General features: G+C 39.8%; 1 protein-coding gene and 1 long non-coding RNA gene across 4 annotated transcripts in view; one reads left to right on the forward strand and one right to left on the reverse strand.

Moving 5' to 3' along the window:
- The window catches only part of PRDM16 (PR/SET domain 16), a 431,446-nt gene that overhangs the window by 260,245 nt on the left and 143,662 nt on the right, over positions 1-27,539 (forward strand). The gene's annotated exons all lie outside the window — the stretch shown is intronic.
- LOC115636904 lies at positions 6,870-9,317 on the reverse strand. Its single transcript, XR_003997100.1, has 3 exons — positions 9,225-9,317; positions 6,964-6,971; positions 6,870-6,890 (listed from the first exon to the last, which is right to left on the reverse strand). It is a non-coding gene; the product is annotated as an uncharacterized LOC115636904 (long non-coding RNA).

The following is a 27,539-nucleotide window of genomic DNA, read 5'->3' on the forward strand; positions in this document are numbered from 1 at the left end:
TAAATAAAGTCCTTTTGGAACTGCAAATAAAAAAACATCTGAAATCACTAACCATCTTGGCTTTTATTTTTATGCCTATAAAAATGTCTGAATCATTTTTTTTTAAATTTAACAACAAAAAGTACTCCTTTGAGCTGATATGTCCAAGTTTCAGTTGGAAGTGGAGTTAGCCCTCCGTCTGAAATTTAAGGACGTTGTAACAAAGAATTCCACCTAAAAGTAGCCATTCTTTTCCTGTTTTTGCCTAAAATTGTCATATGATAACCTCTAAGTTCAGTTGAATTTGCATTCAGAAGTTCAGGGGTGAAATCCTTGCCTCCATGAAGTCAATGGGAGTTTTGTCATTGACTTTGATGAGGCCAGGATTTCAGCCCAGAAGCTTAATCCAGTTCTTTGCATTTTCAAGAGCACTCCAGTACTTCTTGGACTGATAGTGTCCGAGATATTGCAAGAACAGTTTTTGTTACTGCATTTCTTGATTCCAGATGCAAACATGAAGAACAAAGGTCCAAGGAACAAAGACAAATAACCAAACCTTTTTTTAATTTCCAAAGGCTGGGGGTTTGGAAGAAATTCAGGATGCTTGTTGTTTTATCTGAAAGATTTCATCAGCTATCCCTCTTCTAAGACCCTCACTATATGATTTTTTAAACCAATGGTTATAAGCTGTTTTAAACCCCAGTTTAAAAGTGGTTTCTGCTGACACAGGTGGAACTTTTTGTGTGACAGGCAAAACACTTCTAAATGGTAAGGGAAACCATTTTCTAATAAGTACAAACCTAGCGCGGAAAAACGGGACAGCTTCATCCTAAAAATCATACTTCTGTTTGGATTGTTTTTACCTGTTTTGTTACAAGAAGCATTTAAGGTTACTGTGAATGTGAGGGAAAGTATTGAATATTTTTCCTAATTTGTTTACTTTGTTGTTTTGGCAGCACTTGGTGTACAGTCATTTTCACTCTCTTCTCTGTTAGCCAGTTAATCAGTTTCCGCTGTTGTTTGTGAGAGTCTTTCCTACAGGAACAAAGGAGAGAGACAGGAAAATGTGTTTGTAAAACCACAGAAAAATGGCAGGAAAACTCTAGAGCAAATGTAGTTCCTTAGACTCTTTTTAATTCAATTTTTTTAACTGATTAGATTTCAAAGTGGCTGAACACTGTTTTAAAATGTTGCCTAGTCTCTACTGACCAGGTAAGCCACACTTTATCCATAGTGGAAGAAATAATTTTTAAAATAAAATCTCTGCTGCCTGAGAATGTGTTAGGATATTAATTGTGATATGATGACTGTCAGTTCACACTTGTACTAACTTCTTATGAATAAAAACTATTCTGAGAACTTTTCTTCATTCATTCCTTCAGTCTGACTATGGTAACACTGTACCATCTAACTCAATGTAAACAGTTGTAGGATTTGGCATTTATAGAGTAATATGTCAAGATACAGTAGCTTTGTTCTAGGCTTAAGCTAAAGTATTCTTAAAATAAATCAGTGCAAACCTCATTAAAGTTATATGCTATTAAAATATAAATGGAATTTCAACACAGCTTGTTACATGGAGAGCTTAAAAAGAAGCAAATAGCATTTATTTTAATATATTGAGTTGAATCATTTTTCACCATGTGTATAATTTTCCCTTTGAAAAATAAAAATGATCAGGTCATAAGGTAGTATCAGAAGATGCTCAGACTATGGAAATATTAAAGTTACAAAGAAGATCAGCACTACAGAACATGCCTATGTGCATTGACTTCTCTAGTAATTGATCAAGTGTAGTACGGTGAAGCTGATCTCCTTTTAGGATGAAGAAATATAGGGGAATATGTGTAAAATATTAAAATGTATACACGTACCTTCCGTTTTAAAAAACATAATGCTTTATATGGAAAAGAACCATAATTTTAAAAAAACTAATCTTTTTTTAATAACCTTAAGATAAATATGAGCTACAGTACCTAAATGTTGACTATTTTGATGTGTACTTTCTGTTGTTTTTGTTTTATAGCATATCCCTGGAGAGGAAATGTTTTAAAAACTGGTCAGGCTGATATTTTACACATTAGCTTGACATTTTTGTCTTAAGCATATTGTTTTGCCTGAACACTGGTTATGACTCCTGTATGAAGGCGCCCTCTGTTGCTGAAAGATGGAATTAACAGTAATATGCAAATATGTTTTTGGCCGAGCTTAGAGAGTTTTAAAACTTAAAATATACTTTTTTCTTCCTCTTCTCAAAAGAAGCTCCTCAGCTGCTGCCAACTTTATCTGAACCTTAAAAACAAAACCCAAACTCTTGTGTTTTCTTGGCTGGCTAATAAATAGTACGGAGCTTTGATTCATGCAGAATTTTGTTTGTTTCAATAGCAGGCATGGTGCTGTATTTTCTTTACAAACAAAATCAGTTCTAAAAATAATAATGCTTACCTGACAAAAAGCTGCCTGACATGTCTTTAATTATTTGTTGCGTTGTAATTCTATGTATAAAGAACTCCAATTCTAGAGTCAAATGCTGCCATATAGTTAATGTTCCAGTTAACCCAAGCAGATTGCTCAGCTTTATATTTCTAATTTTTGCTCCATGTTATAACTTTAACTTCAGGAAGTGAAATCCTGGCCGTATTGAAGTCAGTGGGAAAACGCCTTTTGACTTCAGCAGAGGCAGGATTTCACCCCAAGGTGTGTATATGTTTTTGTAGCTTTGTTTGTTTGTTTTTAGTTTTTGTTATTTCTTCCCTATACCCAAACATTCTTAGTAAAAATTTGCCAAGGAAGCACTAGTTACTTCACGGTGTTTGCTGAGAACTGCCGGCACAATAGGTCTGGCCTTGCTAGCAACAGAGCAATACTCTCTAGGGAAAAGGAGAGGAACAATCCTCACTTAACTAGTTCAAAGCTGGACTCTGAGGCAAAATATACTCTACAGAAACATGTGCCTTGATGTATCTATTACTGAGTGTCTTTTGCTTAAAGCAAAATAATAAAATAAAACTAATACCTCTTGACAAATGTAAATGCTAAAGATTCAAACATTCTGGCCAGCATAAGTTTATTTTCAACTTTTCATACAGTGGCAGGGAGAGAATCACAGTACTTTGATTTTTTTTTTTGTTTATTTGTTTCACATACCTAATATTTTATGAACGTTATTAAAGATAAGAGGGCTGAATTCTCTGTTATGCAGGTGTTGCCCAAAGCTACTCATTTTACACTGGTGTGGAAGAAGAATTTGCCCCAATACACACGTATCTTTGTTTTCCTGTGTAGATTTACAAGATGGCTAGTTCTGCTAGTAACCATGGCACAGTTTAAGTCCAAGTCAAATCATTAAGGATTGTGGTTCTGTTCACAATACTGGATCCATGAACACTACATCAGAAATGGCAGCACTTTTCTGGATTTTATTATTCCAGTAAAATAAACTGCTCTTGGGTGCATGACTTCCAGGTCGTTGAGAGCAGAACTGTGTGGGAAATTTTTTGTTAAGGAAGAAATATAATTTAAAATCAAACTTAGCCAGGTTTGTGGGAAAAAATGCAATTGTCACAAATGTCTGATCTTACAGCTGAACACTGTTATTTTGCTGTAAGAAGTAATATTTCTAGTTAAACTTTTAAATTTCTTTGCTAAAATGGGAAATTAATATGTGGGGCAAATTCAGGGTTCTTGTCCCGAGGACAGAACATGTCCATAGAATTGGCTTAATATTGCCCTGCCGACTCAGTTTATTAAACTCTTCCAAATGTTTTTGGGAATATCAGATTTTGCATATGCATAAAGAGAGCTTTGCGGCAACACTATCTTGGAAGCTTTTGCCTTGTTACATGAGAACAAGTCCCTTGTACAGTGTAATAGTTTCATGTGAGGCGATGATATAGCAGTGTTAACTTTGAGCACCGTCCGTAAGCAATACTATGTGAGCCGCGCTGAGGATTACAACCTCTCTGCCCCTTGTGAGGAGGGTAGAGGGACTGGAGTAAAGAGGGAAAACTTTATAGTAATAAAAAAATCTGATACTATTGGTAGTAGCAGACTTTCTAAAACCCTGGATTGATTTCGTGTGATATTAGAGCCGTTAGTTTTTTGGGAAAGTTCCAGATTTTGAGAATGTTGAGATGTTGTTAGGCATGTTCTGAATTTTGTGGTTAACTTGGAGCTGCCTTTTCTGAACCTTGTTTTAAAACCGTGTGGGTCCCTTTAACCCTAGAACCACATCAGAATAAGGCCCTAAGTGAACAAAATAACTGTGCAGCACACTGCTCCAAACTATTTAGATTTATAACTTCACTGGAAATATTTTATCTGTGTTCAATGTTGTTTTGCTAAAACTTTATTAGTCCCACAATTGAAATTAATTTATAGAGGACAGAAGCAGCAGAAGTTGATTTATGGTGCATTAGCCTCTCTCTAGCAGAAAACAGGCAGTGTGTTTATATAACGTACTGAACACAGAGAGACAATTAACTGGTCTGGAAGCGCCGTTTCTGATTTATTTTAAAAGTACGGTAATTGTTAATCCTTATATAGAATGTTTTATCATCTTTTTTCTTTCCTTTTCTGTTTTTATATGTCTCTATATTTATATATTAAATGCAAAAGTGAAGCATGATTTCATATACATTGATATATAACATAAATAATATATATTTGTGTTTGTACACAGTCTGTATTTGGATGTCAAAATTATAAATTATAAATCTTGTGATGTAAAAATTAGGCCAAATATGGTAGATGGTGAATGTACAATGGGACAATTCGGCAACCCTTGCTCATGTCAGTAATTTTAGATTCTCCTCTTCAGTGCATTGGTGTAAATCCTGAGTAACTCTAGTATGTTCTGTGGGGACAAATTATAAATTACAAGAGCTGTGGGATAAGGGAGACCTGAATGCCCATAGACCCACTCCAGCATCACACCATAAAGCAAATGGCCATTCACCTTCTCTCTCTGTTCCTGTGATAGTCCCTAATACACGAAGCCAGAAGAGCAGTTCATGCATATAGCACTATAGGCTTAAGTAGCAGCCCAAACCAAAATCAGGCCCCATGTCTCTGTTAGACAGTCTTGTGCTGCTGAATATTATTAACCTTTTAATCTTTAAATTAACATAAGGGATTGTAAGAATTGTAGGATAAGGGATTGTAAGATTGTTAAAAAAGATTGTAAAAAAGCTAATGCAGTTTTAGGATGCATCAGGTGAGGTATTTCCAGCAAAGATAAGGAGGTGTTAGTACCGTTATATAAGGCACTGGTGAGACCTCATCTGGAATATTGTGTGCAGTTCTGGTCCTCCATGTTTAAGAAGTATGAATTCAAACTGGAACAGGTTCAGAGACGGGCTACTAGGATGATCCGAGGAATGGAAAACCTTTCTTATGAAAGGAGACTCAAAGAGCTTGGCTTCTTTAGCCTAACCAAAAGAAGGTTGAGGGGGGATATGCTTGCTCTTTATAAATATATCAGAGGGATTAATATTAGGGAGGGAGAGGAATTATTTAAGCTTAGTACCAATGTAGACAAGAGAACAAATGGTTATAAACTGGACACTAGGAAGTTTAGACTTGAAATTAGACAAAGGTTTCTAACCATTAGAGGAGTGAAGTTCTGGAACAGCCTTCCAAGGGGAGTAGTGGGGGCAGAAGACATATCTGGCTTTAAGACTAAGCTTGATAAGTGTATGGAAGGGATGGTATGATGGGATAGCTTAATTTTGGCAATTGATCTTTGATTATCAGCAGGTAAGTATGCCCAGTGGTCTGTGATGGGATGGGCTATGAGTTACTGCAGAGAATTCTTTCCTGAGTGCTGGCTGGTGAGTCTTGCCCACATGCTCAGGGTTTAGCTGATCGCCATATTTGGGGTCGGGAAGGAATTTTCCTCCGGGGCAGATTGGCAGAGGCCCTGGAGGTTTTTCGCCTTTCTCTGCAGCGTGGGGCATGGGTCACTTGCTGGTGGATTCTCTGCAGCTTGAGGTCTTCAAACCACAATTTGAAGACTTCAATAACTCAGACATAGGTTAGGGGTTTGTTATAGAAATGGGTGGGTAGGATTCTGTGGCCTGCTGTGTGCAGGAGGTCAGACAAGATGATCATATTGGTTCCTTCTGACCCCAAAGTCTATAAGTCTATGAGTCTAATTGATAATAGCGGGCATGTGATATCAGTATTTACTTTTAAAGTCAGTAATCTGTGATTCAGGAAAACCATACACCATAAAAGTTCTTTTGGAGATACAGCAACAGGAGTTTATGTATTATTCCTAATAACCCATGAAATCTATGAAGGATACTGAGCATGCCCAGTAAATTGTGGTTCGAAAAACCTGTAGGAATCATTATTTAATATGCACCGTATGTAAAGTAGCCATTTAAAAAACCTAAATAATATGGATATATCATTATTGGCCAACATGGACTGAAGAGTTATAAAATGTTGGTCTTTCTCTAAAGTTTGTTGCCAGATAAAAGTCCCTTTTCAAATGTTGGTTTTTATATAATTTATACTTATTTTATTGTGTGTGTGTGTGTATGTATAATATATATATATATATATATATATAAATAAAATATTTTAAACCCCCCCTCTCACCCTTATGGGTGGTATGTGTCTTCCTCAAACTCGGGTCCTCTACCAGAGGCCTGGGAGTTTGAGGATTCTGCGCAGTATCTTAGCTGTTCCTAGCACTGCACTCTTCTGGACAGAGAGCTCTGATGTTGTTCCTGGGATCTGTTGGAGCCACTCACCCAGCTTAGGAGTCACAGCCCCGAGTGCTCCTACCACCACTGGGACCACTTTGGCCTTCACTTTCCACATCCTCTCTAGTTCCTCTTTCAGACCCTGGTACTTCTGCAGCTTCTCATGCTCCTTCTTCCTGATGTTGCTGTCACTTGGCACTGCTATATCTATCACCATCGCTGTCTTCTGGTCCTTATCTACTACAACGATGTCTGGTTGATTGGCCAGTACCTGCTTGTCTGTCTGGATCTGGGAGTCCCACAGAATCTTAGCCCTGCTATTCTCCACAACCTTCTGTGGAATCTCCCATCTGGTCTTGGGAGGATCTAGCCCATACGCTGTGCAGATGTTCCTGTACACAATGCCAGCCACTTGGTTGTGCCGTTCAGTGTATGCTGTTCCTGCCTGCATCTTATATCCTGCCACTATGTGTTGGACTGTCTCTGAGGCCTCTCTGCACAGTCTGCACCTTGGGTCCTCTCTAGTGTGGTAGACCCCTGCTTCAATGGATCTGGTGCTCAGTGCCTGTTCCCCGTGCTGCTATGATCAGTGCCTCAGTGCTGTCTTTTATCCAGCCCTTTCCAGCCACTGGTAGGATTTCCCAATGTCAGCCACCTCAGCTATCTGTCGATGGTACAATCCCATGCAGGATCTTGTCTTGCCATGGCACTTCTTCTGCTTGGTCTTCCTCCCATGTCTGCTGCTGCCTCCGGCATTCTCTCAGCAGCTCATCTTTAGGGGCCTCTTACTGATGTACGCCTGGATGCTTCGGGTTTCGTCCAGGACAGTGGCTTTGACGCTCACCAAGCCCCACCCGCCTTCTTTCCTGCTGGTATACAGTCTCTGGGTGTTGGACTTGGGGTGGAAACCTCCGTGCATTGTGAGGAGCTTTCGGGTCTTCACATCGGCAGCCTCCATGTCCTCCTTTGGCCAGCTCACTATACCGGCAGGGTATCTGATAACCGGCAGGGGGTATCTGTTAATGGCGTGGATCTTGTTTTTCCCACTGAGCTGGCTCTTCAGGACCTGTCTTATCCTTTGATGATACTTGGATGTTGCTGTCTTCCTTGCCTCCTCATCGTGGTTTCCATGTGACTGTGGGACGCCAAGGTACTTGTATAGCTGGTCTGTATGTCTGCTATGTGGCCCTCTGGTAGTTCCACCCCATCAGTCTTGACTACCTTCCCTCTCTTCACTACCATCCGGCCACACTTCTCCAATCAGAATGACATCCCGATATCCTCACTGTAAATCCGCGTCAGGTGGATTAGTGAGTCGATGTCTCATTCATTCTTAACATACAGCTTGATGTCATCCATGTAGAGGAGGTGGCTGATGGTAGTTCCACTCCTAAACCCATACCCATACCCAGTCCTTGTAATTATCTGGCTGAGGGGGTTTAGGCCTATGCAGAACAGCAGTGGAGACAGTGCATCACCTTGGTATATGCCGCACTTGATGGCCACTTGTGCAAGCTGCCTTGAGTTGATTTCCAGTGTCGTCTTTCATAGTTCCATTGAGTTCTTGAGGAAGGTCCTTAGTATCCTATTGACTTTGTATAGCAGCAGACATTCACAGATCCACGTGTGCGGCATTGAGTCATAGGCTTTCCTGTAGTCAATCCAGGCTGTGCTCAGATTGGTCTGTCTAGACCTTGAGTCTTGGCTGACTGCTCTATCTATGAGCAACTGGTGTTTTGAGCCTCTGGTGTTCTTCCCAATGCCCTTCTGAGCTGTGCTCATGTACTGGCCCATATGGTCCTGTAGCTTGGCGGCTATGATACCTGATAGGATTTTCCATGTTGTGGGGAGGCAGGTTATTGGCCAGTTCTATTCCCTTGCGGGGGTCTTTCATGATCAGCACTGTCCTTCCTTGTGTTAGCCAGTTTGGGTGGGAGCCTGCTGCCAGCAGCTGGTTCATCTGTGCTGCTAGGCGTTCATGCACTGCTGTTAGTTTCTTTAGCCAGTAGATGTGGATCATGTCTGGTCCAGGTGCTGTCCAGCTCTTCATGTTCTTGACCCGCTGCTGGATGTCTTCTCTACTGTGATGGTAACTGATTTCTGTTCTGGGAGATTGCTGTGCTCTGTTCTCAGGTCCTGCAGTCACTTTGCACTGGTGTTATGAGTCTTCTCTTTCTCCCTATGTTCTTCCAGTACTGTTCAGTTTCTGCTGTTATTGTTTTGTTGCACTGTAATTGGGAGTACACCTTAGATGGTTCTTTAGAGAACAGGGCATTTACTTTTTTGGCCTCTGCTTCTCTAGTGTATCTCCTTAACCTGGTAGCCAGTGCTGTGAGCCTTTGTTTAGCAGTCTCTAGGGCTTCAGATGGAGTCAGGCCCTTGTATTTTTTCAGTAGCCGAGTCTTATCCTTAATCTCTACACCCTTCTGTAATTCCACCAGCTGACTAACTTCTCTCCGAATCGCCTTGGTCTTATCCTCCAACCTCATTTTCCAGGGTGGGTATATAAACTGTTGTTCTTCTTGATCGTACAGCCAAGCATCTCCAGGATTACAGAGGCTGTAGCGTATACCAGTTCATTGGTTTGAGTTATGGTGGTAGTAGGGATTGTCATGAGGGCCCTATTGGCATCTTCTATCATACTATCTGGTGGTACTTCTCCACTGAGCCTTGGTAATTGGTCTCGAGGATGGACTGTAGCTAGTTCCTCCATGATCTTATGCCTCATATCAGCTGCTGTGCTCTGCAATGGAGGGGTGGCAGTGAAGTTTCAGCTTCAGGAGTGGGCTGCACATCCACTTGTTCTTCCAGGCCTTCTTGAGTCTGGGATGTAATGTGGAGTTGGTCTATCCTCAAGCTGTGAGAACAGCTTCCTCTTTACTATGTTGAAGCGTTGGGTAACTAGCCGTTTCTCAGTAAGTGTGGACGTAGGTCTTTTGTCTATCCATAGCCCCCTCATATGTTTAATATATCCCCTCTCCTTAGGTCTACTGTTATAGTAGCATTCCATCAGTTCCAGGTTTTCTTGTCTCGTCCATGAATGGTTTGTTCCAGTAGCCCACTTATCGTCAGATTGTCCTGGTTCCTCAACATCTGGCGCGGACCTTGTTAATCCGGGCGACGTCCGAGCCGGTATGGCTCTCCTAGTTCGTGTTGCTCTCATATTTGAGGTAGGCAGGTGACGCATTAGGGGTACCAAGCGGGATTTGAACCCCGGTCTCCCGTATCAAAGGGCGGCCCTCTTAACCACTACACTATGTCACCTGCATATATATATTATTTTAAAACACCATCTATGTATACTGTGCTTTACAGACAGTTACATATAATGGGCTCTCAGTGTGAGGGGTTACAGTCTAAATTCAATGCAAGTACAATACTTTGTTGCAATACAATACACTAGCAGGCATGCATGGTCATTTCCATGGATTTCCAGTGCTCTTTCAAATAGTGCATCAGTCATATTTGTTTTTGGAATCCACCTGTAAGATTCTGTTTTAGCGATAGACAAACCTTAGTAGGATTGGAAAACTGATTCAAAATGTAGACGTTTATCTGAACTTGTCTGGTCTAGAAATCATACCACAAATCTTGTGAAAACAGGCTCTCTTCATTTGATTTCTGCTGCATCTTCATTCCACCTGGATCTAAGCACCATAAGCTCTCATGTTCTTTCTGCATGTGGTTTCAGCTGAAGCCAGGAAGAGGCAAGGCATGGAAAATATGTTTTGAAAATATTAACCAAACTCAGAACCTCAGAAAGGTTCTCTTCATGACTGGAACATGCCTGGGAGAACATCCACTTCACTTAATCTGAACCAGTTCACCCAGCCCTAGTTAAAACCATACGTTACTGGATTAAATGTACTTCAAATGAGAAGTGTGTGGCAGGGTCGGGGGTGTGGAGAAAGAGGGGCTGGTTGGTATAGTATGGAGGGTTTTCAAACAGCTTTCCTCAGCAAAATTAGCAGAGTACACAGTGAAGAGGCCAGGTCACTTAATCTCCAAAGGGTTAACTTTAATTTCAGAGTTCCCAAAATGTCAGTGTACCCTTATCCAAAAATACAGCAACTGACTTTATCAACATATGCTTTTCATTACCTACAAGACTTACAATATTTTTGGTGTCTGTATCAACTTGATTCAATTACTGGTACCACTGTGAGGGAACATTACCTCCAGGGAAAAGGGGGTGAATGCATCAGTGCCCATGGATACAGGGTAGGGAGCAGATTAATATAACAGATTTACATCAAGACTGCTGACTCCATTACTTTAAAACTCCTGTAATTGACTTTTTTAAAAATGACATTAGCATTTAAATGGTACTGTCGTTACAAGGGTGAAGGTTCAGCAAAATATGATCAATTTATTGAGCTCTTCAAATGTTCTTTTGATATTTACTTTTTTGTTGCTATGCTGGAGGGGGTTTTGTGTTTTGTGAGACACAGGAAAAGTCTATAGCACTAAGATCTTTGACTGGGTGGCTACTGCATGGACATAGATGACAAAGTTTACCTAAAACAGAGTGTGTGACCATGCTCAAAGTCGTCTCATTTGTCTTGGTTTTTAAATGTCTGTTCTAAGATTTGAAAACTCCCTGTTATTCCCAAACAGCAAACGAACAGTGCGTAGAGATCATCTTTGCTCTATGACCATAGCCAGTGGTACAAATTCTCCCTAAATTACAGATGGGGACAATATTCACGATGAGGTCTTCATATCCTTGCTATGAGTCTCTCAAAATGATTTGAGTTGCGTACAGAACATATAAAAGCCTGGAGTAAACACAGCTACAGTACATCGGACTTCAAGGCTGGATTTTTCAAATTGGCCTGAAGGAGGTAGGTGCCAAATTCCATTAATTTTCAATAGGAGTTGAGTGTCTGTCTAAACAGTTTGAATATCTCAGCCAAAAGACACATGTTCTTCACTCACATTTCTGGTGCATTTGCTTGGTTTTGGATGAAACTGACTCTAACCCTGCAAACCCTTATTCACACAAATAATCTTTACTCATGCAAGTAGTTCCATTGCCATAAAATGGGTGAAATTGTGAGTTTGTTTAAAATCAAATTAAATCTGAAGTAACTCCACCGAAGCTAATGACTTTTTCAGCTATCATCAATAGGTAGATAGTGATTATGTAATGGGGCAATTTTTCAACCTTTGTTAGTAATTTCAGATTCTCATCTCAGATGTTTTAATGATCCCTAATAAGTTATGATCACATAACCAAATGCTGCTTAGGATGTCCATCTCCTGGAGATGAACTAAAACTTACAAAGTTTGACTTGCATAGTTGCATGCAATTTTGTGGAATTGGTCCTTTGACACAGTGAAAGACCAAACATCTTGCAGAATTCCTGAAAGATTCCTGTTAAAGGTGCAATTTGTGCACTTAATTTTATTTATTTATTTATTTATTCATTCATTTTAGTTTTCATAGATACAAATAATTTTAGAAGTAAGAAGAACATGTTAAATTTTTTGGCACACCTGACCTGCAGCACTCCTGTTCTGAACAGACTTTATCTCTGTCTGTCTCCAGGACTGTCTAGCGCCTGTCATGATTAAATTCATGTCAAAGGCTAGCATTGGAATGAAACAGACCAAGGAGCCTTGGTGGGTCTCCTACATTTTCTCCTATTTAAAACAAAAAAAACCCCAAAACTGGAAATCTGCATTATTGGGTTGAATTTGCAGTCACTGGCTCCCTGGCTGCTGCTGATTCAATAGGTACATACTGACCTGATTAATCTGGTCCAGCCTGGCTAGAAAAGTCAGTCTCAGAAATAGAGCCAGAGTTGAAACTACAGTGGCATTAGTAACTCAAACACCCCCCTGCCTTACTTTGCTGTAAAATGCTAGGTAATGACCCTGCTTGGCCCTGCCAGTTCTCTCTGACCTCCTCCTTTTCAGGATGCTGCTTAATTTGCACTAATTACATTCCAGTCTGACAGGAACTTGGACATTGTCTCAGGCTTTCAGGTACTTTCACTGCTCTTGTTCCAGGATAGAATGCTCTTGAGACTGAGTAGGAGGAATATTATAGCGATGACACAATAGCCAGTCCACATAATCAGGCTGTGTTTTATATATTGTATATATTTATTCACAAACATACACATTAACACACCTACACAACATATAAAGGTATAATATGACACACACACACACAGATAAACTTAAATGCACCTCTGAATTTGTCTCTGTGCTGTAATTAGGCGTTCCTACTGGGATTTAGGAGATTTAGTTAATATAACCAAACGGAATGTAATTCTAGTGTTAAATGAATAATTACTAGTTAACTGTATTTACTTCTGTGAACTTTCGGCTGCATACTGTCACTGGTTAGTCCCCAGAACTCCCTGATCAAATCCTGTATCAAGCTGCGAGGCTGACTGTGGTCAGAGAAATGCCAAGATGGAATAGGTCACAAGCCTTAGAGACACTTTCTTTATAGCACAAAACTTACGAGGCAGACTCAGCTTTGACCGGTCTAAGATTTGCGCTACCTTTTTTCCTTATCTGTTTGAAAATAAAATGTAGGCTTCTCAATGTGGTGTGTTAGCACCAGTGGGTGTGTAAATTCTAGTGACATGAGTGTGTCACATGCTAACTGGCTCACGTGGACCTTGCTGGAGCACACTTAAAGTTCCCCAGAGAACATTAACATGTACTTTTTTAAATGTATTTGAAATGCATTGACACACACTAGGGAACTTGTGCTGCATGCCAGCATGGTCCACATGAGCCAGTGAGTGTACGACATGTTGGGGCAGACCAGAATTTACACCCTACTGGTGTAAACTAACACACTGTGTAGACAAGCAGTGGGGGTGTTTGTGTGTGTGTGTGTGTGTGTGTAAACAGGAGTATAGAATTATGTCTAAATATATATAGAGAGAGATTTCAAAATAAATTCTAACTGTTGGCTTTTTACTAAGAATAAGTAAAGAAAATGAGTCCATCTCAACAGTGCAACACTCAGGCACAACCACACAATAACAATGACCAACAAGGACAATGAGAAACCAGCCCTTGCAATTGACCTACAGCTGCAACCAAGTGTGTGCATTGTAGTTGGGAAGAAGAGCTGGAATTCTTTATGGAAGCAGATTTCAGTATAAAGCTTTGAAGAGGATGCGAAAAAGAAAATTAAAACCCATGCCCTGTTTGTGTTGTCTTAAGAAGAATAAAATGAATGCCTTCGTGAGAGTTTAGCTCCACTAAGACTTTTATAAACAGAAAGTATCAGTAAATTAGGTCAGTGTTTCAAAATATTGTATCATTTTAAAATGCAATGCACATTAGATCACTGAAACGGGATACACCAATTTGAACTTTTTCAAATAATGCAGGTCTGTGTTTGCAGAGACAGAGGCACCCTGAACCCAAAATCCCTTGAGCTGTCTTTCAAAGAGTGATAGTTACGGAAATTAGCAGTGCAGAAATCCATACTAATCATTCATCAGGAGTCTTATTAACTGTCTTACCGATGTTATTAGGAGCGGGCCCAGCTTTTCGACTTGAGCAGCTGGGAAAGAGGGCTTCTTCTCCCACAGCTGTGAAAAAGTGATGCAGTCCGGGGTCTTAGGACAATGTTCTTAAGGTGGAGTTTTTCCACAGGGCTAATTCCTTGAAACAGTGGTGGTGTGAGGGAACAATAATATAATCTTAATAATAGTACCTTACCATTATACTGCAGCCTGTTGAGCCAAAGGATCTGAGGGGGTCAGTCCTGTAAGCCCACTCTTGCCAGCAGCCCTGGGAAGTCACTGAGCTGCTTGTGTGAGTAAAGATCCCCTTGGGTAAGGGTTTGCAGTCTCAGGCCCTTAATCTGTTACACAAACTACAGTTCGGCATGAAATTGTCGCAGAACAAATATTTTCTTCCTCTCATCAAAACAGAGTTTAGTGTTAGAATAAACCAATCCAGAACATTGTGTAATAACCAGTTTTTTAGAGTGGGCTAATTCAAGCTCATTGATCTACTGAAACCATTTTATCAATTATGCTGATGAGTATTCACTGTTCTGACTGAGAGAATACTACTTTCAAAAGTGGTTGTGATTAGTCATTGCAAATGGGCAGAAACAAAGTCAGCTCATAGAAGATGGATGTTAATATTGCTAAGTCATATAGTAGGAATTTCTTTAATTGCAAAATGTCTTTGCATAAATACAAAGAAACAATAAACAACACACAGTGCAGCCAAATTTCTCATATTAATTTATTTATTGGCGGTTGCCAGGAGTTTTATCTAAGAATAAGGTGGGTGGTAGTATTTGTTGGTTTTTATTAATTTTTGGCCTATTTCTTAGGAAAAGGAATAGAACCTATTTGGGTTTTTGTTAGCCATGCACAGCATTGACCCTTGATATTCACCCAGCATTTGTTTCATACGCAGCAAAATTAAATTGTTGTTGAATCCAATTTTCTAAGTTATTGGACCTTGCTCTAACTAATGTCTCCACCTTAAGAGAAATAAAGAACATCAAGGCGATAAATAATACTTGAAAAAGACAGGATCTTTTTTGGCTGCTTCTTTATCTGCAATTTAACTGTGTTTCCTAAGTGTTGAAAGGGGGGCTTTCTTGGCAAGTATGACACAAATAGCCTTCACCCTTGATTGCACTGTCTAGAGACAGTTAAATATTTGAGGATAAAGGAAATGAACAAGTTACAGTTTATTTGGTATTTTTTAATGACAGTCGAGAATATGAATGATCATTTCAGTTGCATTTGTGGGGTGGTTTAATAAAACAACAGGATTTATATCTGGGCATTTTAAAATGTCACTGTGTGTATGTTTCTCTCTTTTATGGTCCCTATTGCAGTATGTAACAGACTGGATTCAAGTTAGTTCTAACCGGACAGACTGTTCTTCACTGTGCACTGTTTAACAGTTTCTGACTTTCACCCAAAGAGATGATTGCACTTCAGTGGCTCTCTCCTAGACTCATAGAATGGACCATTGTGATCATCTTGTCTGACCTCCTGCACATTGCAGGCCGCAGAACCGAACTCACTCCTGAAAAGAGATCCATGTATAAACTGAAATTTGCATCTGAATTTAAATAAGGAAAACTGAGATTCTTTGGAATGAAGGTGGTACAAATATAAGATCATGTTCATTTTCATGAGTACCATTATTTTGAGTACGATTATTAGCACTAATAATACTTACATGAAGCTTTACCTGTGCAGTCCATCATCCAAAACTTAAGGTTGAGATTTTCAAAGGGGGTAAAGGAAGTGAGGTACTCAACTCATCGAGAAAGTCATAGGGAGCTGGCTGCCTAATATCCTTAGACCCCTTTGGTAATCTCAGCCCTACTAATGAAAACGATTTGAGTTACACTTTCAAAAGTGACTGATGTTCGTTGCCGCCCATTGTACGACACGTTAAAGGGCCTGGTTTTCAACGCTTTATGAAAACTGAACCCTTTCAAGAAAGCTAAAGTTTAGCATCTAAAACTTGAAGAACCTCAAAGCACCAGTCCCTTTAGAAAATGTAGGCCACTAATATTAAGTAACTAGAAAGAAAGAAAGAAAGCCTGTTTAATCTATCAATAAAAGTTTTGTGTGTTCAGAAATAATGTGTAATCCCTCTAGCTGCATTTAAGAAGCTGACATTTACCAAAGCTTTACACCATTCTGCTTATTTTGGTTTAATTGCAGTGGCTAATAGCTTATGCTTGGATTCTTGACATGAGCGAATAACCTGAAGTCATTTTCTTCTTTCGTTCCTTCTTTCTCTCATAGTGTGGAGCATTCTGGGGAAACGCTAAAACTTAAAATCCTCCAGGATTATTTGAAGGATAATATTTAAGAAGTCCCAGAATAATAACAATAGTAAAAGCCAGCAAACCACTTGCCTATTTGAAAACTGTATTCGGGAAATCTCGGCATAATCCTGTGAGGTGCTGTGTACCAACTGCAAGGCATAGAGAGCCCTCCACTCCTTTTGGAATCCGGGTAATCAGGAACCACTGAGATGCTCAACAATTTCAAAAGATTCAGTTCAGCCATCTGTACTGATGCTGAGATTTCTAAAAAGCATCTGCGCTCCACATTACAACTATTACAGCTAAAATCATTCAGGGCTCCTGGATATGAAATTATGGTAATCAGTATAAACATTTGCATCTCAATCCACACCTACACACACCATTGTAATGAAACCTTCTAAAATCGCTATGGACACTGGTTTTGATAATATATGGCTAAAGGTTGTATTGATATCTATATAGTGATTCATCCATCTATGAACCAGGACAAGGCATTAATAAGAGGGATTGTATTGCCAGAGGCAAAGTTAGACTGCAAACTTATCAGAGGCACTGAACTTTGATGCTCTGCTTTTAAATATAATTCCATTATTATTTCATAAATAAAGAGATGAAGGTATCCAGGCCATGAACTGATGATCACATGGGAATGCAGTTTAGCTAAATTAATGAATAATATTTGCTTTGGGGAAATGCTTGTCTCAACTGATATTATGCTTTTTATTTTTATTTTTTTAAGATTGTTAAATAGAAATTATTGAGAGGTCCCGCGTGCATACTGCTTGACAATGCAGAGTACAGAGTTCCTTCTGTTCTTCCCCCTTTGTTCATCCACTGGTCCCTTTCATTCATCTCATGGGAGTTATGGGATTATTTCTCATGGGCCATATCCTACCTTTTAAAATCAACTGTTAATCAAAACTAAAATTCAGCCAAATGGCATCCAGGCTACAGCTGTTTGTCACGTTTAGTGGTTAAATGATGTAACCCCTTCCCCAGAATGAAGGAAACTCCTGTCCTAATCCATTCCATCCTTAGCCTGCTATTATTCCAAAACACATGTGTGCACATGTTCACAGAAACACACACTTTTCTATCCACCCAGCCACTTAATCATCATGATACTCCTAGACATAGCATTGACATACGTATACTTTCTTTAAAGAACAATTAAGATGAGTCATAAAATCATAGCATCTAGAGATAGGAAAGAGTGACTAGTCCTTTTCTTGTGCCACTAGAGGATTGTTCCCTATTGCACATTTTCTAGTGTTTTATCCAAACTAGTTTGAAAAGTGAAAAGCTATGGCCTTCTACCATTTCCCTTGGGGACACTCTTCCACGGGTTGATACTATCGATCTCACTGTCAGGAATGTTTTCTTCATATTCAGACTAAATTTTCCTTCCTTAATTTCATCCTACTGTACGTAGTTACATCCCACACAGCTAATTCAGATTCCTCCTTACTGCTTACGCTGGTCAGTTATTCGTAGGCTCTCTTCGTGTGACATGCAACTAAGAGGAGGAATGGCAAGCTCGGCTTTCAAATGTCCAGGTGGAATCAAGAAAGGGAAAAAAATATATACATACGTTTTTACTTTTCGTTGAGCTAGGCTAACCCTACTGTCAATGGTTTGATGTCATGAGACTAGGTAGAAACAAGGCAGAATAGCCAGACAGAGATCAGACTGCCTATAGCTTTTGACTTATATTTACCAAACCTGAGTGCAGGTTGAGACTTAACCTCTTGCCCTAAGTAAAGAGAGAGCAGATAGCTGCACTGCTCCAGGAAGAGTCAAAGAAGGATATTGTGACTCAGATGTTCCCTTGGTTCCCCTCTTGCTCTTGGGGGAAACTAAGCTGTTGCAGTGCCTTAACGAGGTGCAACTTCTCTCCCCATGCCAGATAAACTGTGCATGCTAACGCATAGATGGAACACAGCCAACTCTCTGGCTTCCCCACATCCACATAGGTGGAGAGAAGTGGTGGCCCTAAGGAGCACGCTCTTCACTGGGGCAGACTGACAATCCAGATTAGCCATACAGAAGTGTAAGGGAATGATTTGTATCTCCTTAATTTCCTGTGCAGGCACACACAGTGAGTTACAGTCTTACCCGATGTTAGCAGGCCCCTGGCACCTAGGAGTGTTCACCCTAAAGCCTTGATGTGTGGCCACTCTCCCTCAGCTTTTATGATGGGGTTGCGGGGCAGGGAGCAGCCTTAGTTTGCTTAGAGGCTTAGCAGGAGCTGTTTGGTGGATTTTTGCTGACTCAGTATGTTCTCCAGCCAACCTATCCATGTCCCTGTCCAGCTCAGCAGCATACACTTTGCAGGCCAATCAGAGCCACCCCAGCTCAAGAAAGATCCTAGCTGCTTTGCACACCGACCACTCCCAGGAGGGATTTCCTTCTGCCAAAGCACAGGTCCGGTGAGCCTGCAGCTGCCGTTGAGCAGTGTTCCTTTCCCCTGAACTCCCACTCACTGCTCTAAGTCCACCTAATAGATCCTGTTAGTGTTGAGGGAATTATGTGTGTGCCTCAAGAGAGCAACAGATTTTCATATTATCCTAAAGAGCATTTGGATCGTTAGTATTTGCAAAGGATACATTTCTCTAAAATAAGAGGAACTGTGTATTCATTCCTTTTAGCAGATGCAATTGTCCTGCTTCCCAGTTTCATGTACCAAGACTTTCCCACTGTTCCTTTTGTTTAGTCTGGACAGTGCTTAATTTAAGTCTTTCTTATTCCTCCAAAGCTCTGTAGGCAGAAGACCTCTCCAAAGGAGATAAAAATGACTAAATAACATCCTTAAATGAATACGTTCCTGTTTCTCCTGAGGGCAGATCATCACTAATTGTGCTAGGTAGCCTGCTGAGTGATCCAAATGGATTCTGCCAGCTGAGAAGCAGAAGTTCCAGGTGAACTGAGTAGAAATTTGCAAGGCAATTTTAATAAAGATGGCAAAACCCCTTAAAATATTTCACACATAATGTATTTTTCAAATATCCTATGTAACTTTTGAAATAGACATGGGAATTCTGGCTCTTTTTCCAAAGTACACCAGGATAAAGAACTGGCTAATGTTTCTCTCTATCACTGGGGCAGTTTAAAATAAATCCTTTTTTTTTTTTTTTTTTTGCTTATAACACTGCAGTCCTGGTCCTGCAAAGTTTTACTTAGTTTTAAGCACATGTATGCATCCATAAATTTTTGCTCTGTTAGGGGGCTGAGTACCATACCTCTTTAAAGTGCTTCAGAAACATTCACGAAGTAAGCGTCACCACTCCCCATATGAAAGAGCTATATGAAAAGAGCTAATATTAGAGCTAGTCAGGAATTCTTTAATGAAACCTTTTTCATCTGAAAAAATGGTGATTTGTCAAAACTGAATTTTTTTGCAGGAAAAGGTCCATATCAATGAATTTCTTGACTTGAAAAAATTTAGGAAAAATGTTACAAAGTTTTTGAAACATTTCATTTAGACTTTTTCTAAATGAAAAATACTTTGTCCATCTCTAATACCTTCTTATCCAAGGATCCCACCTCCATTTACAAGCTTTACGTGTTCATCCTCGCAGTACCCCTGCAAAGTAGGAAGAGCTTATTATCCACTCTAAACAGAGGGAACCTGAGGCATGGACAAGTTATATGATTTATCCTAGTTCACCAAAGACATCTGTGGCAGAGCCAGGGAAAGAATCTGGATCTCCAGATGCTCAGGACCAGATTTCTAAGGATATTGAAATCAGTGAGAGTTAGGTGCCCAGCACTTTGAGAATCCCACTAGACTATCTGTCTTTTAGGAGCTTAAATACCTTGAAAAATAGCTTGAAAAATATGGCCACAACTCCTATGTTTTACTCCCTCAGGAACAGCCTCCCTCTCTAGTGAAGGTTTTTTAACACAGTGGGCCAATGTCTCTCTGTTACATAAACATCACCACCATGGGTGGATGTCAATTAGCATGGTTTCTCTTATCGTCATTATTAGAATATTTAATCTCCTCTTACTCTAACTTTAAACATTTAGAATAAGAGGTGGTGGAACAGACCAGTTAAAACAGCTATGGTCACCCCAGCCAGTGACAGATTTGCCTCTATGATATATGCAATAGTTTTTATTCAGTATCATTTTAAAATGTTCAAGTAATGCCCCTTCTGCTCCTGTTAAAGGGAAATTCCACTGTAAACAGAGAAACTATCTATCTGAGTACTTCTGTGGCCTCTTTCACCATGGTATCTGTGCATCTCCAGAGCATTTGTGGATTTAATCTCGTAGCCCTCCTGTGAGTAGAGAAATATTATTCACATTTTACAGCTATGGAACTGAGGGGCAAGTCACCACATATCTCTGTATCTCCAGTTCCTCTTTAAAGTAGTTCTGGAGCTAAATCATTCATGTCTGTGCAGTGCTTTGAGATCCTTGGATGGAATGCACTATACAAGTGCAGAACATTTACTTATTATTATTTTTATTGACTCACCAAAGGAGAAGTTTAAGGAGTTAGGTGTGCCAAGGAGGACACAAAGTCTGGTTGACTTGGAAGTAATGTTCTCATTATTTCATTAGAAGATCATCCAGTAGAGATGTGGTAACTGATTCTAAGCCTGAAAATCAAAATTTCTGAACAGCTGGGGAATTGAATTTCAGCTAAATTCAAGCTTGTTCTACCAGACTGCTATCCTGTTGAATGATTGTTTTAATTCATTTCAGGTAACTTTTGTAACCTAACAGCAATAGTCTGTCTTGTTAGATAGTCTTTTAATGCATTATTTTGCTCAGCTTGATTTTCTGAGCTGAGCAGCAAAGCAAATTCTCAGCTTTATCCTGATGGACTTCATTTTCTGTAAGATTATATATAATTGGGAAGCAAAGGAATTTCTGAAAAATTAAGTGGGGCAGTTACATCAGGGGACTGGAGGTCAAAACTCCTGGGTCTACTATTTCTAACTTTGACATTGATTTACTGGGCACATCATTTCACCTCTTTATCCCTTAGTTTAGCTATCTGTGAAGAGGATGTAATAACCTTAATCTGTCAGTGACACTGTGATGCTTTAATTCATGCTTTTAAAGCACTCAAAGATCCTGGATGAAAGCTTCTGTTTTAACTGTAAAATATTAATGTTGATTCCATAGAATCATTTGGGGTGTTGTTTACACACTTGGCATCAATGGACAGGACGTAAACTGTATGCTTTTCTCTCACCAGACTGCTAACACTGAGGGCTAAGCAAAACAAGCCTGTCATGTTTTAGAGCAAAATTCTGCTCTTTGATCTGTTACCGATCTCTGAAGTTCAGAGTAGCTTGTGGTCACAAATTCTGCACTTATTTTTCATGCAGAATAGAAGTTTGTCATACAGAATATTCAGTAAAAAAAAAAAAAAAAAAGGACACTGTGGATGCCTGTTCCAAGAAGCCTGCCATCTTGATGTGCATGGAAAAGTTTTCTTTTTCCTGATCTTTAAATATACTTTGCCTGTGGCCCATATACAATCTTTCCAATCCTTTCCTAGCCCCACCACCTCCCAAAGTGGAATGCTTGAATTGCAGAGAATCATTAGAACTATGTGCAGCAAAAGAGTTTATTCACTGAAAAATGTAGTTTTGGTCAACCCACATCTACTTGCGAATATCCAGTGTTCTGAATAGTTCAACCGAATTGAAATGTTTCAATATAGAAACTAATTTCATTTTGGCATTACCAAAATATTTTGATTTTGGGGGGGGGGTCACAAAACAGCAGCAGGAGGAGGAGGAGGTGATGCCCTCTTTATAATTTGTAGCCCAGTTGTTAGAGCACTCACGTGGGAGACCCAGGTTCAGCACTTCCTACTGCCTGAATGTGGAGAAGGGAATTGGATCTGTCTCCCACATTTCAAGACGGTGCCCTTGCCACTGAGCTGTGGGCTATTCTAGCATGGGCTGTCTCAGTTTCTCCTGTGGAAGTTCTTTACTTTGTATAAATACTTAAATAGTCATGAGAGCAGCGACTCGAACCCAGGTGTCTCATATCATAGGCGAGTGCCCTCATCCCCATTCTGATTCTCTATCCCTGGCCCAGTGGCTATTCATTGTCATTTGTAGAAGCAATTCATAGTGATTCATAATCCCCGCTTTTCAAATCCCTTCTCCACATCAGACAGGGTGAGGGAACTGAAGCCAGGTCTTTGACTTCTGGTTCACTGGAAATTAAAAAAAAAATCCATTTCATAATTAAATTAATTTTTTTCCTGATTTTTGGAATTGCCAGCAAACTGAAAAATCTATTATTTGCCCAGTACTAGGGTGACCAGACAGCAACTGTGAAAAATTGGGACATTGGGGGGTGGGGTAATAGGCACCTATATAAGACAAAGCCCCAAATATCGGACCTGTCCCTATAAAATCGGGACAGCTGGTCACCCTACCCAGTGTTAAAAATGATCTTGATGGGGTGGGTGGGTTGATTGATTTGTTTGTTACCAAAAACTAAGAGAGAATTGCATTTTGTAATAAAATAGATACCAGGTTTGGAGATGCAATAGCAAAGCAAGGAAGCTTAAACATGCATTATGGAGACTGTAGGTCTGATTAAAAGTGCAAATTAGATTTAGATTTCCTGACTATCTAACAACAGCTCAGCATTTTTTGTCCATTGTACAGGAACACTTCCATTAAAATTTACAAAGGGTTTGAACTGGATTAGACTCCCACAGTCACTTTGAAATAACAAAACACAACTCGGCTGACAGGGGCCATTTATAAACCTTTTGCAAAAAATTATCTACAGAAACGCTAGCCCTCAACAGTTACAAAATGTCTATTCTTGTCTTGCCCCGTTTGCCAAGTTCTCCTTTTGTCTTGCCATGAGGAGGATAAATTATCCGACTTTCAGAGATAAACCACAGTGAGGTGAGATTACTGGAGCTGAATACTAGAACTCCCAGCACTCCATCCTCTTACTTTGCTGTCTTTGTGCCAGCTTTGGTTTTGTTTTGATTTTAAGCCCTATTTCTGGCCACATCAATCAGTCACTTCATGAATAAACTCCCAGATTTATTTGTGTTTCCTACTCCTCTAAAACATGCAGTTAATGTTAAGATTTAAAATATCTAATTTGCAATAAATGGTTGGAGTACAGCAAAATACTGTATTGATGTAATGCAAGGAATTGTCTGAGCAGAGAAAAAGGCATCCAGGACATTGTTTTGAAGTGTCTGAAACATGCTGGGGTGTATGTACATGCTACCAAGTCCATGTTACCATAAATACTTTATGACCTGACATACTGTGGTTATGCTAAACTTTAGCTAAGGCTTGGGCTTAGGGCAGGAACACAAATGAAACACTGTTTCACTATTACTATCTTGATATTCTTTTACAAAGTATGTCTACAAGAATGTTCAATTTAAAGGGAAGGGGAAACCAAGAGAGGTTTTCCTCCAATAAAAGGTCTGGCAGGATTTTCCATCCTCGAGATAAATCCTTCCAAAGGACACATAGAAATATGACCTAGCTGAAGGAGGAGAAGAGAAAAATATTCTGCCAATGGGACGAAACTGCCTCTATTAATCTTCATTACGATGCCTAGATGTTATTTGGGTTTGTGATTAGGGATATTTGTGGATGCATCCAGACTGGAGCTATAGGAGAGAATGAATTCTTTGCCTTCATTTTAAAATTAGTTCTCCAAAAGATTGTTCTCAGGGATACTGATATTGTTTTGGAGCTCCATTTTTTTTTTCATTAAGGGATGACCCAGCTGATATCAATGACAGCAGGGCAGATGTGATGAGAGCAGATGACAGTTAGATATTAGAGGCTGTTGAGCTGGGTGAGGGTTTGGCTTTGTATTTTGTATCTAAAACCTGGTATTTAAATAATTTTATAACCGGTAACAAATACAGAGATGGCCGGGCAAGTTAGAGGGTGGGAAGAACAAGAACAATGGAGTTCTGAGAACAAGGAAGAGGGTAGGAAAACTCTGTTCAATCAGATTTTTTTTTCTGGGTTCAGTCTGCCTGGCTTTGTATTTTTGGGGTCTGGGGTCTGAACAAACCCAAAACAAGACTCCAGCAGAATTTTTTAGTTACGCCTGTTTTTGCAGTGGGAATTGCTGGCATCTGTGTTATGAATTTGTTTGGTTTTTTATGTACATCATGTTGCATGTAAGCCAGTCTGTCAAATCACATGATCTTACCACGGTTATTTTCATCCCTCCTCCCCATTCCCTCTGCTGTTACACCCACTTGGCTTGAAAACAGGACCCAGTTCTGTAATGAGCTCAATGCCAGGTGCACATTCCCTCTCTGTGTGGGTGCAGTGTGCTGTCTGCCCACAAAGGACTCATTGCCGGGTCTGGGGCTTAGACTGTAAGGCCCAGAGTTTTAAAGGTGTTGAGCTGTTGCACCATTCAGAGTTGCAATTCCTACGTGATTTACATGGCTACAGCCTATTTCCCAAAATGATATAGGAGCCTGAGTCCCAATGGAACAAAAGTTCCCCACCAATAGACTTTGGTCCAATAAAAGATGTTACCTCACCCACCTTGTGTGTCTAATATTCTGGAACCAGCACGGCTACCACCGCATGAAAAAGTGCCTAAGCCATTTCTGAAAATGAAATTTAGCTGTCTAAATCACTTAGGCCCTTCTATGTGGAGCAGAGCAATGCCTTTAAAAATCTGAGCCTAAATTCTTCTGGGCAGAGACTATAATCTTCCTGTGTGTTTGAGAATTGCTTAGACTGGTGAGTCCTCATTCTGACTGGGCGCTAATGGTTTTACAAATGGTAAATAATAATAATAATCATAATATTAAGAAATAAATAAGTACGTAATAATAAAAAGTTCATAGATCAGCCCTAATGCTTTCCTTTAACAATGCGCATAAGTTTTCAACCCTTTCAACAAGCTTCTGCTGAGTTAAGAGTTTGTAACTGAATGTGAAACCAAGAGATTTTCATGTTTCAAAACACAATTTTTGCACTGCATAGTTAGGGACGCTTTGGCGTGAACAGCACCATATGAAGGTAGGATATTATTTATTAAGCTACCTCAGAGGAGGATTTAAGGGGTTTGTAACCAGCTCCAGTTGCAAAGATTTGTTATGCCTACCTAATCCTGAAATCGGAAGAATACAGTAAAATATTGCCACATGTAACTTTGTCATTTGAACTAGCCATGGTAAAATCAACACACATTAAAAATTCCTCAGGGAGTCAAAATTGTACTAGTACCAATGTGCCCTTTTCATGGGATCTTACAGCTCCCTGTGGGGCCAAACTACACCACACCTCATCTGCTTTTTCAGTCTGAATTTTGCTGGCCTTGCTGTGTGGTCCTTGGACTAACTTGCTCTTGGCATGTTAAAAATGGTGGGAGAACAATTAAGTACATGTCTTACAATGCTTCCCTGTGTAACTCTAAAAACATCTCTCAACTAGTAAAATCAAACACCTTTGTGTATTGTTTGGACAGTGTTTTATGGAGGTAGCAGATGTGCATAGCTTGACTCAGGAATTCATGTCTTCGGCAAGCTCTACCTGATTTCTGTGCCTGAAAGATGTGTAAACTGGAATGTAAGACTCAATTCTTCCAGCTTCTGTCTGACAGGACACACCGAACAATCCCCTTTCATTAGCCATGGTGCCTGAGCAGCTGCTGCTCTATGCAATCTATATGGCTGGCATTTATTCACATTTTAGACATGAATAATGCAAATTCTCTTCAATTTCTGACTACAGAATAAATAAATAAATACTATGTTCTTGTGGAGCCTTCCAAAGCTTGGGCAAAATTCTCTTCACTGATGTACATTGCGCATAGAGCTAGGTGAAGACTTCAGAAAGAGTTTGCATTTACATTTGTGTGAATTTTTAAATGGCCATTGGCATTAACGGCACTCATGCCCTCTCTGGGTTCATTTGTCACAAAATACTGGTGAAAGAGCTTTACTAGAATAACTATTCTCAGAAAGCAAAGTTTGATTCTGAGTATGGTTGAGTTGTGAATAGCAAATTTTACATTCTAATACGAAATTTGAAATTCTCATAGCTCGTTATTTTAGTCCAACAGGACTTGGCGTAACTGTTATTTATTATTTGTATTACCATAGCTCCTGGGAGCCCTAGTTATGTGCCACAGCCCCATTGTGCTAGGCATTGTACAAACACAGAAGAATAGGACAGTTCCTGCCCCATGACGCTTACAATCTAAGTACAAGACAAGAGACAACCAATGGATACAGACAAGTAGGGGAGTACAAGAAAACAGTGATACGCTATTGGTCAGCCTGATGGGCAGTAATCTCGGCACCCCAACAGCCTAATCGTTGTCAAGTTTTTTGTAGGCATCAGGCCAAAGGAGAGTTTTAAGGAGGGATTTGAAGGAAGATAATGCGTTAATTTCATGGTGTTTACAGGGAGCTCCTCCCATGTGTGAGGGGTTGCCTGGGAGAAAGCAAAAAGATGCTTGTTTGAAAATGTAACAACTGTGTGATAGAGGCAGGCATCCCAGGCCACTCGTAGGCAGGAGTTGACATCTCAAGAGTTAATTAGTAAACTGTTTGCAAACCAAGAAATAGTCACCACATTTTTTTTCATACCTTTTAATAGTGAATACATCTGAGAGTTTCACAATGTGTTCATGGGTAGTCTTTGAATAGAAAAAGAGATGACATTCATCCAGCAAATTACTCATTACACATCTGTAATTGTGGGCCTGTGCTGCATATTCTAAATGCAAAACTTCTATTGACAGCTATGCAAGTTCTGAACTGCATAAAATTAGTCTGTGCAATGGGGATTGGCAGTGGGGATAGGAACGGGAAACTTTGGCCCTGTATCTTGACACCTAACTATGTGGGTAGTATGTAGAAGAGTGGTTCATGTGTGTCCTCCATAAGATTCATTGCATCCTTTTGAAGGGGTTGCTGTAATTTTCTTTCCGTGGAGGGAGTTCATATGAATTGACATACTGAGCAGTAAAACCGTTGTTTGCAATGTAACAAAGCAATGGGGAATAATACCCGTCCCTCACAAAGAAAGATGTGTAAAGATGCAGCCAGA

The sequence above is a fragment of the Gopherus evgoodei genome, chromosome 18 (genome assembly GCF_007399415.2).
Source record: "Gopherus evgoodei ecotype Sinaloan lineage chromosome 18, rGopEvg1_v1.p, whole genome shotgun sequence".
NCBI lineage: Eukaryota > Metazoa > Chordata > Testudines > Testudinidae > Gopherus > Gopherus evgoodei.